The following is a 12173-nucleotide window of genomic DNA, read 5'->3' on the forward strand; positions in this document are numbered from 1 at the left end:
TTCCACCTTCCTCTCTCGTTATTGGCATTACCGGGGATGATTCACGTTAACTGCAATACCAGCTGTATAATATTTCAGTCAATGTCCTCGTCGCGCCCACGATTGTGAAAGCAGCCACTCCCCCAACACTACACGCAATGTCAGCTGAAGAAGCCTTTCTCGGCTCAGCGAAACAGGTCGTCCGTCGACTGATGATCAGACTTATGCGGCCCTCCGACTAACAGAGGTCAGGGCATGCTTCTTAATATTTGTATGGGGTCTGCACCACAGCAGTAGCGTTTCTCGACGGCAGTGAAATTTAGAGGATCGGACGCACGGATCATTCGCTGCATGCAGCCTCACCCTCCCCCCCCCCCCCCCCTCCCCGCCTCTATCGAGACTCGGCAATAGCTGTACTATCGTTAGGACGTCAGGAAGACTAGACTGGCCATATATATGAAGCGAGCATACACGACGCAGCGTCTCGGCGATTGGCTGTAAAGATCAACCGTGGAGCTGAGATCGCCCGCTCCCCTCTTCTAGCGTCGTGCAGAGTCAAAAGAATTTACTTCCAGAACGTTACCCTCATCGTATAGGACGTACGACGACGTATTCATTCCTCGCTTGCTTTCTTTCCTCCTGCTGTTGTCCCAACAGCTCCTGCACCGCCGACCGAGACTCTTGATATATCAGCCGTTGTCAGCAGGCATGGATGGAGGAAATCCCCACCGCGGCGCGCATCCACCGGAGAAGCGGTCGGTGCCGACGGCCGATCGCTTCACAGGGAGAGACAGATTGGCACTTGCGCTCTCGTCCTGTTCCCGAGGCACCACCGACCGCGCGAACAGAAGTGTTCGCTCCGGAGCTAGTTAAATAGGCCTAGTTAGTGGAAACGATATTCTGACGAAAATGCACCCCGACACAGAACTGCGCACAAGAAAGGAGGGAGTAGCACGGCTTCCCTTCTGCAGAAGATATCTTCACAACGAATCAACAAGCACGCGTTAAATGTGCACGTCTTGCGAGGAGAAAGAGTTTTTGTAGTATCTACCATGCGTCAGAGAAAGGTCCACCTTCGCTTCAAAGTTTACAGTATAAAACACGGGCTGTAGGCCTGCGCCGTAGATTTGCTGCAGGTATTCTAGCATTAGTGCTAGAGATAAGGCACATATGTGGTCGTCAATCACGTGTCAGCTATATTGATGCCAGTGTGAAGAGGACAATGAAGAGAAGCAGAAAACGACGCGACGTTCTTGGTACATGTGCTTTACAGGAAGATCTGGATAGAGTGCACCAGTGGTGCGAACAGTGGCACAGGAAATTAAACTTGAAGAAAACAGTGCACATGACTTTTACGAGAAAAAAAAGTATGTACCTAATTATGGCTACAATGTGAACGGGCACTTATTACAAACTATTATAGAATATGAATACTTAGGCTTGTATATCACTCCAGCTCTGTGTTGGCATCGGCATGCGAAGGCTTGCAAAATGTTGGGTGTTCTGCGTCGTAACACAAGAATGTTTCCGCAAGATTCTAGAGATCTACTTTTTAAAACTTAGATTAGGTCCGTGCTGGAATATGTAAGTACTGTATGGGATCCGCCGACAAATGTTGATAAGCTCAAATTAGAAAGAGTTCAGAACTTGGCTACCCGCTATGTTTCAGGAAATTATAGGAAACAAATTAGCATGACCAGCGTAAAACAGAAATAACGATGGGAACGACTTGAAGTGAGGAGAAGAAAACCGAGGCTAAAATTATTTCACAATATACATCACCAAAGAACGGCTATTCCTAGGGACAAGTGCATTTTCTGTCCACACTATAGATCCGAGAGAATTGATCACGATTATATAGTGCGTGAATTCAGAGCGAGAACCGACTTGTTTGAATCGTCGTTTTTTCCACACACTGTCCGAGAAGGGAACGCCCTGTCTTCATCCTGCGTTCATATATCTGACAATGAAGTATTTGCATCGTCTTTGTAACTGCTTTTTCTTATGCTTTGTAAAACTGTAACCCCCCCTGTAATGCTACATGTGGCGCTGGGGTAAAATAATAAATAAATGAATAAATAAATAAATAAATGCTGAGGGATCCACTGTGCCATCAGGTGACTTCCTGCTTGAGGCCATTCGAGCCATTGTACGCGAAGAGCTAGCGAAACTCTTGCTACGCCAGCACAGCCGCAAGTTGCATCGATCGCCGATGCTGTTCACGAAAAAGTGCAACAAGAATTGGGTGCCTCGCCGCTTCTTGCAAACCCTCCACAACCACCTACAATGAGTTATGATGCCGTCGTAAGCCGTTTTCTACCGCCTTCAACACCACGTTACGAAGCGCCTGTGCGGGCTGCTGCCTAAATGCCTCCTTCCCAGTAAACTTTCGTCCAGCGACCCAGGCGCCGCCGAACTAACATCTGGCGAACCGCTAACTATACGGCCTCTGTGCTACCACTGGGGTGAAGCAGGGCATGTCTGGCGTCGCTGCCCATACAAACAGATGGGTCTTCGCGGGTTCCCATTCGGTGCTCGCTGTCCCCTGCCGGGAGAGCGTCCACGGGATATTGCCGACTACCTTTCTACCCGGACTCAGTCCAGCGCCACCGATCACCTTCGCCCCGCCGCTACGATTCCTTCGAACCTCGGGACCATGCAATCTAGGAATGCCCATAGAGAAAATTAGACGCAGCAGTTTCTGGAGCTCTGGCTGCTCGACGACGAAAAGTACTATACCCTCCAACGACGCAAACCACTTCGCCGACGCCGAACTACCCAGAGACGACGACGACGATTGCCGAGCCGCCCAAGTTTACAGCAAGCCGATAACCCGACCAACTTCATTGCCCGACAGCTTCTCTCCGACACCGCACCTCTTCGACGCACTGCGGCCGAGACCGGACACCTCGACATTACCGCAGCGAGACACCACCGCCAGCCGATTAAGACCTTTCAGTTGGCGGCATCGCCGTAACCGCTTAGTAGAATACTGGGGCTGAGTATTCCATACTCAGTTGATCATTTGCCGCGGCATTCAATATGGTTACGGCAGCTTGGGACGGGCCACTGATACGTACTGCTGGAGGGCATTTGATTACACCTAGAGGAACGTGCACAGGGCGAGTCACAGTGTTAGGGCGAACCTTTCTGGCAACGTTTGTTGTGCTAGCGGATTGCTCCAGCGACCTTATACTGGGTACGGACTTCCTGACAAAACACGGCGCCATAATCGGCCTGCAATTTCAATCAGTTATGACTTACTAGCTGTTAGCGATATTCGAAAAATGTAGCTTATCTCGACAGGGTCAAACAGCAGGTAGAATTGCTTGTAGCGTGCTTTATTAATTCTTTAGTGCTAGGATACACACGAAGAGCTCATACTACTTTGGTGTCAAGGATACTATATGCGGGCAAGCTGATCGACGTTTACAACAGCAGTTTTGTTTTGCCAACATCAGCAGGCCTATTTGCACACTCTAAAGCAGAGTGGTGATGCAGAATCGAGAAAACTGCCGACATGGCTTGGAATAGCACTTGCTGTGGAATACACGCAAGTGCAATGTAGAGATTAGAGACCAAACAAATATTTCCCTCGAGACCTAATGTGCATTGAGAAAAGGAGAAAGGACCGCAAACACTGGACCTTTTTTGCAGGTAACCAAAGTTGCCCTTCGTGGCTTGTAACTGCTTGCAGCTGTGCTGCCATGAATTCCGAATACCTGGTGGGTGTGTACACTCTGTTGCTTCATACGTATACCGCTGTGCCAAGAGCTTACAGGTGACTGCGTTCATCTCCCGTGATGTGAGCATGAGTGCCTGCAAGCTTTGCCTGCGGTGAATTACGCAGGAAGCACGTCCCTGTTGCTCCAACTACGCGCGTAGACCTCAACGATCATTACCAAAGCTCTACAGGCGAACCAGGAGACTGCGGACACAGTTCACAGATATATGTAATCTAACAATGTAGGATCACTACTGCATTCGGTGCTGGGAGAAATCTCGTGAGACAGGTGATCCCGAAGACAGGCAGATGTTTAGGGTTGCCGCGCAGTGCTCAATGAAAAGTGCACAAACCAATAGTAAACACGGTGAGCGCAAAAATACTGTTGATGAAGCTTCATCGGATAGAGAGAAACAAGAGGGAATAGTGAACATGAATAGTTCCCTGACACAAGAAGGCCAGTGGGAAATAACCACCGAACGTAGCAATCAGCACGCGGATCATTAGCGTGTGCTTGATATCTCTCCCGCGCTTGCGTTTCCTTTTGCACAGTGAAAGTCGAGAAAACCGGACGCTTTCGAGCGATGAAAGTTCACTGGAATTCTTCCACCCAGCTGACAAGCGTACGAAATCCGGCTTTCTAGTTATTATTAAAGCACTAAACGACTACTACTTGTTTGATTGTGTATACTGCTGTTTTTTTTTTTTTTTTTTTTTTTGCAAACTGCATTATCCGTCCGGGGGGATCTACATGCCGAAAATGGGCTTCAAATAGAGCTGCGGGGTTTCAAGCAAGCAGGCACTCTTTATGTTTTGTTATAAACCCTATAAGAGTTTCCGACAACATCAGAGGCTCACTGAATTCAAAACGCACACCTGTGAACAAACGTCTCTTCTTTCCCCACTTTGATAGTTCTCAACCGTCCCGAAATGATGAGGTCAAACGTTCAGCAATGACATCGCCCTGCGGTTTCGCGCTACCATTCCAATATGCTTAAAAGAAACATTAATTAGCCCTTGTCATAAACAAACGAGCATGGTTGTTCATCTATTCCTCGCTGAAACATAAATCTTAGTGTCGTCTCCAGCTAAAAGAAGGAAGACAATTTTAAAATCTGTCTTTCGAAAACAAATACACACAAAAGAATAGAGCGAACGACATTTTTTTGTTTGTTTGTTTAGCCGGTCTAGTGCAAAGGTGAGCGAGAGTCTAAAAATTGAGACAACCCTCGGGCTCTTCGCGGTAGACATTTTCTTTTGATTCGTATGTTATATACATTTGTGCTCAAGGATAAGAAGAAATTGTCTTGCAGGTAAAGTGCGTACTTTACGACCGTAAGTGCAGTGCAGAGCTCAGAAGTCCCACTTTGAATCACTTTGTTTCCTTCAGAGTTTGCCGGGGAATTTTCTGGGGTTTGTTTGCCTTAGAGACGTCAGTGTACACTGGAAAAGGGCGGGTGCTCTCGTCGGTGCGAGGACAGGCACAGACACCGGAACAACGCGTCTTTCGCATAGCTGCGACCAAAGCGCAATTGTCATTTCAAGTCCAAAGCAGCGGTGTTATCACCTGTCCAGTTCACTCTTCCGGTAAATCAGTTTCAAGGGTACAAAATGGGCTCGCGATCGCGCGTCCCCGAATGAACCAACGAATTGAGCCTCCCTTATACCACGGAGTTCATCAAAGATTTTATTTTTGCGGGCCTGTCTAAAGATTACGGCTTCATGAACCAAGCTCGCGATGATCGTATAGGCTTAATATTAAGCTCATCGCAGACAGGCGGGTAACTGTGTACTGAAAACAAGTTAATGTTTTCCGCAATAAACTAAGTCTTGGCATTCAAGAAGTAAATGCACCCTTAACCTTCACGTTACCCATACTCGCACCCACATGTTCTAGTGTCGGTTCTTGTTTTTGCGTGCTGTCCAGCACACTACTCGGGGACAGTAGTGACGTTAGGGAGGCACGGAAATAAACTTCATCTTAATGATCAACTTGAAGAAATACCTGCAAGGATGAAAAGAAAAAAGATCAGTGATTGAGTCAAAGACCGGACCGTCAAGGTTGCGCATGACGGTATTTGCGAGCGAAATTGCGACGGTATTTGCGAGCGAATCAATCACATCAGAGCGAAATTGGTTGAACATGCCTTGTCGCAGTTTTCAGTACTCTGCCTTAACAAAGTGTACAGTTGATGCCGTAGCGGTCCCTCTTGCCCACAATTCATCTACGCCTTATTGCATTCTCTCTTTCTTTTTCCTCTTTTGTACCGCACTTCACCGAAATGCTTTTTTTTTTTTCTGGTTTGGGTTTAACATCTCAAAGCAACTCAGCCTATGAGGGATGCCGCCCTGCGAGATTTAACGAGGACTAACATCTCGCAGCACACGGGTGCCTTCTCTACTCCTCCATCGAAAAGCTGCCGCCGCGGCTGTTATTCGATACTGATTCAACCGTCGAGCACCTTAACCACTGAGCCGCCGCGGACGGGCGAAATAATTTCTCTTAAAGGACTATAGACACTATTTTTGGGTTCATGTATTAGCTTTTGTAATGATGCCTAGGACAATGTAAACGGATCCCCAAGTCACATTCGCCTATGACTGCTGAATAATTTATAATCGAATTTCTTTTTTCACTTGTTTCGGTTTCGGTTTCAAGAGCCGAGCGATGTATGTGACGTTCAGTCAAGTCTATAGGTCACGCGAGGGATGAAATTACAGTGATATAATCATTGCTGTGTCGTTTTAATTCACTACAATGGTAAAGCCAGCCTGCCTTAAGAACAGGAATCATTACAGGTGACGAATGAGCGATTATATCACTGTTTTTGTGTTCCGCGCATCAAGACATGATTGTGACGTCACAGCCATCCCTTGGATATCAAAACCGAAACTGGCGAGAAAAGAAAGTTTCATCATAAATTATTTAGTGGTCGTAAGCGGAAATTGCGTGCGGATCGATATAGAGGATTGACGTATACGCATCATTAACAAGAAGAAAATTGCGTCCTTTGAACTTTACCACCCTCCAAAAAATTGTCCTGCTGACAAGGTGGCTGCCGTAACAACTGAACATTTGAACTTTGATTTGGTTATCGTTCTTTTTTTTTTCAGTAATATTTATTTTACAAAAACACCTTCACAATAATTAAGACTTCATACGTCTTAATGTACATTTATATAATTCCTTTCGGTTTTCTTTTAATGCGTCTTAACCAATTTCAGCAATTTAACTTTACAATGATGTAAATTAAGCACTTACCATTTTTGAACATTTTTCCTTGCTTCTTACTTTAAAGATGGATTTTCCAGATGGATTTGCCATATCAGCAAAACTCCAAGTGATGTTCCTGTTTGCGAGCTCATGCAGAAGATTGATAGGTACACTGAAGAAATGTTGAATGAAAGATTAACAAATGAAAAGTCTATGCTGATCATGAGAGGATGTTGCAGAAGTATACAGAAGAAGGATAAGGAGTATTTTCGACCAGGTGGTCGAAATTACTCCGAAGCCGTCCACTACGCGTACGGCTGTCCTTTCTCTTTCCACTTTCACTCCCATCTTCCTCCCTTCCCTTACGGCGTGGTTCAGGTGTCCACAGCTACAAGTGTGATAGATACTGCGCCTTACTCTTCCCGTGAACCAATTATTATTATTATTATTATTATTATTATTATTATTATTATTATTATTATTATTATTATTATTATTATTATTATTATTATTATTATTATTATTATTATTATTATTATAATTGCTTTTGCTCCTGTTCAATGCTGTCTTTATCTTGAACTACTTTTTATCCGTTTCTTACTTATATTTCAACTTTAAACTTTATATTCGAATGTTACTGTCCCTTGTTCAATTTTACTTCTTTATTGCATTGTTCTGTATTTCTTGCCTGTGTTTTAAGTACCATGCACTTGTCGCGCCTGGAATGGTTGTTTGTTTATTTTATGTGTAGTGTCACACCAACGCTCGGTGATTGTCGACGATGACAAAGACGACGAGCGTACGTCGAAAGGCGCGTGCAAAAGAAAGAAGACGGCAGACAAAAGACGAAGACGCAAGAGACTGACGCGCTAGGTAAACGGTCGACCTGAACACCGACCTGAGCTTCAACGCACCCTTACATTTGGTGGAGGTTGCTCTTCGTTCCCTCCTCTCAATCTGGAGCTTCGCAGCCGCACACTCGCTCGGCCATCCGCTATGCCTGAGGCAACAAGCCAGACCGCCACTCCACACTCGACTGATCCCACCGGTTCCCCTACCATCCTGTGCTCCGGTGGGCTTCGCCAGCGTGACCCCAGCTTTTTCAGTGGCGCCGACGACCAAGATGTAGACGACTGGCTATCCTCCTACGAACGTGTAAGCGCCTACAACAAGTGGGACGACACCACGAAGTTAGCCAATGTCCTCTTTTACCTGACCGATGTAGCAAATTTATGGTTCCGCAACCACGAACCCGACCTACCCACCTGGTCGGCCTTCAAAACGAGCTTTTCCGAGGTGTTCGGCCGCCCCGCTGTGCGCAAACTGCGCGCCGAACACCGCCTCGAAGCCCGCGCCCAGAATCCCGATGAATCGTTCACCAGCTACATAGAGGACATTGTGGATCTTTGTAGACGTGTTGATCCTTGCATGTCCGAAGCTGACAAGATCACCAAAATCGTGAAGGGAATCTCCGACGATGCATTTCACATGTTGACGGCCAGAAACCCCCAAACCGTCGTCGAGGTAGTTCAGCTCTGTCAGAGTTACGACGTCCTCAAAAGGCAACGAGCTTCTACCCGGCGTTCTCTCGTGAACGATCGGTTATTCGTACCTCCGACAGCATGCAGTCTCACTTCTGAACCACCTTCCCTCCTTCCTGAGATCAAGGCCTTTATACGGGAGGAAGTGGCTCGTCAACTATCGCTCCTCCCTGCTTCTGCCGCAACCACCCCATCGATAGATTCTGCACTTCGACGCACCATCCAGGAGCAAGTTGCAGAAGTTTTACCGCCAAGTTCTCAAATTGCGCCTGTGACAGCCCCGTTAACGTACGCCGCTGTCGCCGCCAGACCACCACCCTGCCCTGTCGCGTATGCTGCGCCGTTACCACCGCCACCACCTCCGCCCCGCCCTTATCTGCCTCCTCGACGTCCGGTCAACAATCCATGGCGGACCTCCGACAACCGCCCAATCTGTTATTCATGTGGCGTTCCTGGCCACGTCGCCCGGCTTTGTCGCCAGCGCTCGCAGTCATACCGCAATGGCCCCCGCCTGTACAGTTACAACTACAGTTCGAACTTTGAACCTTCCCCTCCCCCTGTCCCTGCTGGCACTTCTACGGACTCATCTTATCCTGACCGCTCCTCCCACTCCTCCCGTCGATCGCCGTCTCCCCGCCGTCGTTCCCTCTCGCCGCTGCGCCGTCGCTCTCCTGCTGGCCCGGAGGAAAACTAACAGCCGCAGTTCCGGAGGCAAGAACTGCGTTTTCCTCTACTTGTGAAAGTCCTCCGTCTTCCCCGACCAACGTTATCGAAGTGTTTGTTGATGGCGTCGCAGTTCTCGCTCTTGTGGACACTGGCGCCGCTGTGTCTGTTATAAGTGCCAACCTCTGCCGCCGACTTCGTAAAGTTACGACGACTGTTTCGAAATTTTTTCTCCGAACTGCCAGCTCACATCGCATTCAACCGCTTGCGGCGTGCACAGCTCGAATTGTCATTCAGGGTGTTTTGTACGTCGCCGAATTTTTTGTGCTGCCTCACTGCTCTCACGAACTGATTCTGGGTTGCGACTTTCTCACTAGTCATCATGCCATTATTGATTGTGCCCGAGCCAGCATCGAATTGTCTCCGCTTTCACCGGCCGCCTCGTCTGATACACCGCTCTACATCGATAAGATAACTGTGGCCGAAGATACTGACATCCCCGCCTGCTCTACCGTCCTCGTGCCCGTTTCCTGCGCCGGCTTTTCTGATTCGACAGTTCTGTTCACTCCGACTCACGCAGCTAATCGTCGCCATTGCTTAGTCCTGCCTTTCGCCCTTCTGACTTTCTGTGGTGGCTACAGCGCCATATACGTCTCTAACCCGTCGCCTTGTCCGTCAACGCTTCTTCGGGGAGAACGTCTTGGTCATGTCGAGTCCTTTGATGACGCTATGACATCTGCCGTCTCAGAAGACCCAACCCCACTGCAACTCGATACTATTGACTTGCCCGCTTCTGTACCGAACGACGACTCCACTGCAGCTTTTTCTGGCTGTCTGGATGCCAGCCTTTCAGCAGATCAACGCGACCAGCTCGTCAGCTTGCTGCAGCGCTTCCGTTCCTCATTCGACCTTCCTCGGACATCTTTGGGGCGCACATCCGTAGTCACTCATTTCATCGACACCGGTACGCACGCCCCGGTACGCCAGCGCCCTTATCGGGTATCGGCTGCTGAACGTCAAGTCATCACCGAGAACGTTAATGACATGCTTCAGCGTGGCGTCATCCAGCCTTCGCACAGCCCTTGGGCTTCTCCAGTTGTTCTCGTGAGGAAAAAGGATGGCTCTATACGGTTCTGTGTTGATTACAGGCGTTTGAACAAGATAACGCGAAAAGACGTATACCCCCTTCCACGTATTGATGACGCTCTGGATTGCCTTCAAGGTGCCGAATTCTTTTCATCTCTGGATCTTCGCTCGGGCTACTGGCAGGTACCCATGGCAGCTGACGATCGACCAAAAACCGCCTTTGTGACACCTGATGGTCTCTATGAATTTAACGTCATGCCGTTTGGATTGTGCAACGCGCCGGCCACCTTCGAGCGCATGATGGACACAATCCTGTGCGGACTCAAGTGGCATGACTGTCTTTGTTACCTAGACGATGTTGTCGTGTTTTCAAAAGATTTTACGTCACATTTGGACCGTCTCGAGCGTGTGCTAAAGTGTTTGACTGATGCCGGCCTGCAACTAAATTTGAAAAAGTGCTGCTTCGGGGCTCGCCAGCTTCCTATATTGGGACACGTTGTTTCGAAAGACGGTGTTCGTCCAGATCCTGCGAAACTCCGTGCAGTAGCTGAGTTTCCACGCCCAACTTCCCTAAAGGAGCTGCGTAGTTTTATCGGGCTGTGCTCGTATTTTCGTCGTTTCGTCCACAATTTCGCTTCGATCATCTCGCCGCTGACTGATCTCCTTGCCGGTGACGCCATTCTTTCGTCTTGGACATCCGACTGTGATGAGGCCTTTTCGACACTTCGGCGCCTTCTAGTGTCGCCTCCGATTCTCCGCCATTTTGACCCTACGGCGCCTACCGAAATTCACACTGATGCCAGCGGTGTAGGTCTCGGCGCTGTCCTTGCACAACGAAAGCCCGGCAACCCAGAGTACGTTGTTGCTTATGCCAGCCGTACCTTAACAAAGGCCGAAAAGAATTATTCTGTAACCGAAAAGGAGTGCTTGGCCATCATTTGGGCCATTGGGAAGTTCCGCCCATATCTCTACGGTCGTCCCTTTTCTGTTGTTACGGACCATCACGCACTCTGCTGGTTGTCCACCCTTAAAGACCCATCCGGCCGTCTTGCTCGTTGGGCCCTCCGCTTACAAGAGTACGACATTCAGGTTACCTACCGGTCAGGCCGTAAACATTCTGATGCCGACGCCCTGTCTAGGTCACCTCTTCAATGTACCTCTGACTCGACAGCTATCACCATAAGTGACTCATTTTCGCTAGAAATTGCCGACATGCCCAATGAACAAAGGCAAGACCCTTGGATCGCTTCTCTTCTCACGCTTTTATCTACACCGTCTCTGCGCCCAGCTTCACGAACGCTTCACCGCCAAGCTCGTCACTTTTCCATCCGCGACGACATGCTTTACCGCCGAAACTACCTTTCCGACGGACGCAAGTGGCTCCTTGTCATTCCTCGGCATCTCCGTTCGGAAATATGCGCCGCTTTTCACGCCGATCCTCAGTGTGCCCACGCCGGAGTGTTGAAAACTTACACTCGTCTTCGCCTCCGCTATTACTGGCAGGGTATGTACCGCTTCGTGCGTCATTACGTTCGCGCATGCCAGGAATGCCAACGCCGCAAAAACCCTCCACACCACTCCACCGTTCCGATGCAGCCCTTGCCCTGCCCCAGCCGACCATTCGATCGTGTTGGTATTGATCTTTACGGGCCACTACCAGTCACTCCAGCTGGTAACCGTTGGGTCATCGTGGCTGTTGACCACCTTACCCGCTACGCAGAAACATCTTCCTTACCTTCTGCGTCGGCGCCAGACGTTGCGTCTTTCGTCCTGCACCATCTCGTCCTGCGCCATGGTTCACCTAAAGAATTGCTCAGTGACCGTGGCCGTGTTTTTCTTTCTGAGACCATTGAAGCCCTTCTTCAGCAGTGCCGCATTGTCCACCGTTCTACCTCGGCCTACCATCCGCAGACAAATGGCATGACAGAACGTTTTAACCGCACCTTAAGTGACATGCTGGCCATGT

The 12173-nt window shown here is 48.8% G+C and overlaps 1 protein-coding gene across 1 annotated transcript in view; it reads right to left on the bottom strand.

Annotated features, from left to right (window-relative positions):
• The window catches only part of LOC146191596 (platelet-derived growth factor receptor alpha-like), a 74044-nt gene that overhangs the window by 41116 nt on the left and 20755 nt on the right, over positions 1–12173 (bottom strand). The gene's annotated exons all lie outside the window — the stretch shown is intronic.

This window comes from Amblyomma maculatum, chromosome 4 (genome assembly GCF_055883805.1).
Source record: "Amblyomma maculatum isolate TAMU_Amacu chromosome 4, ASM5588380v1, whole genome shotgun sequence".
Lineage (NCBI taxonomy): Eukaryota > Metazoa > Arthropoda > Arachnida > Ixodida > Ixodidae > Amblyomma > Amblyomma maculatum.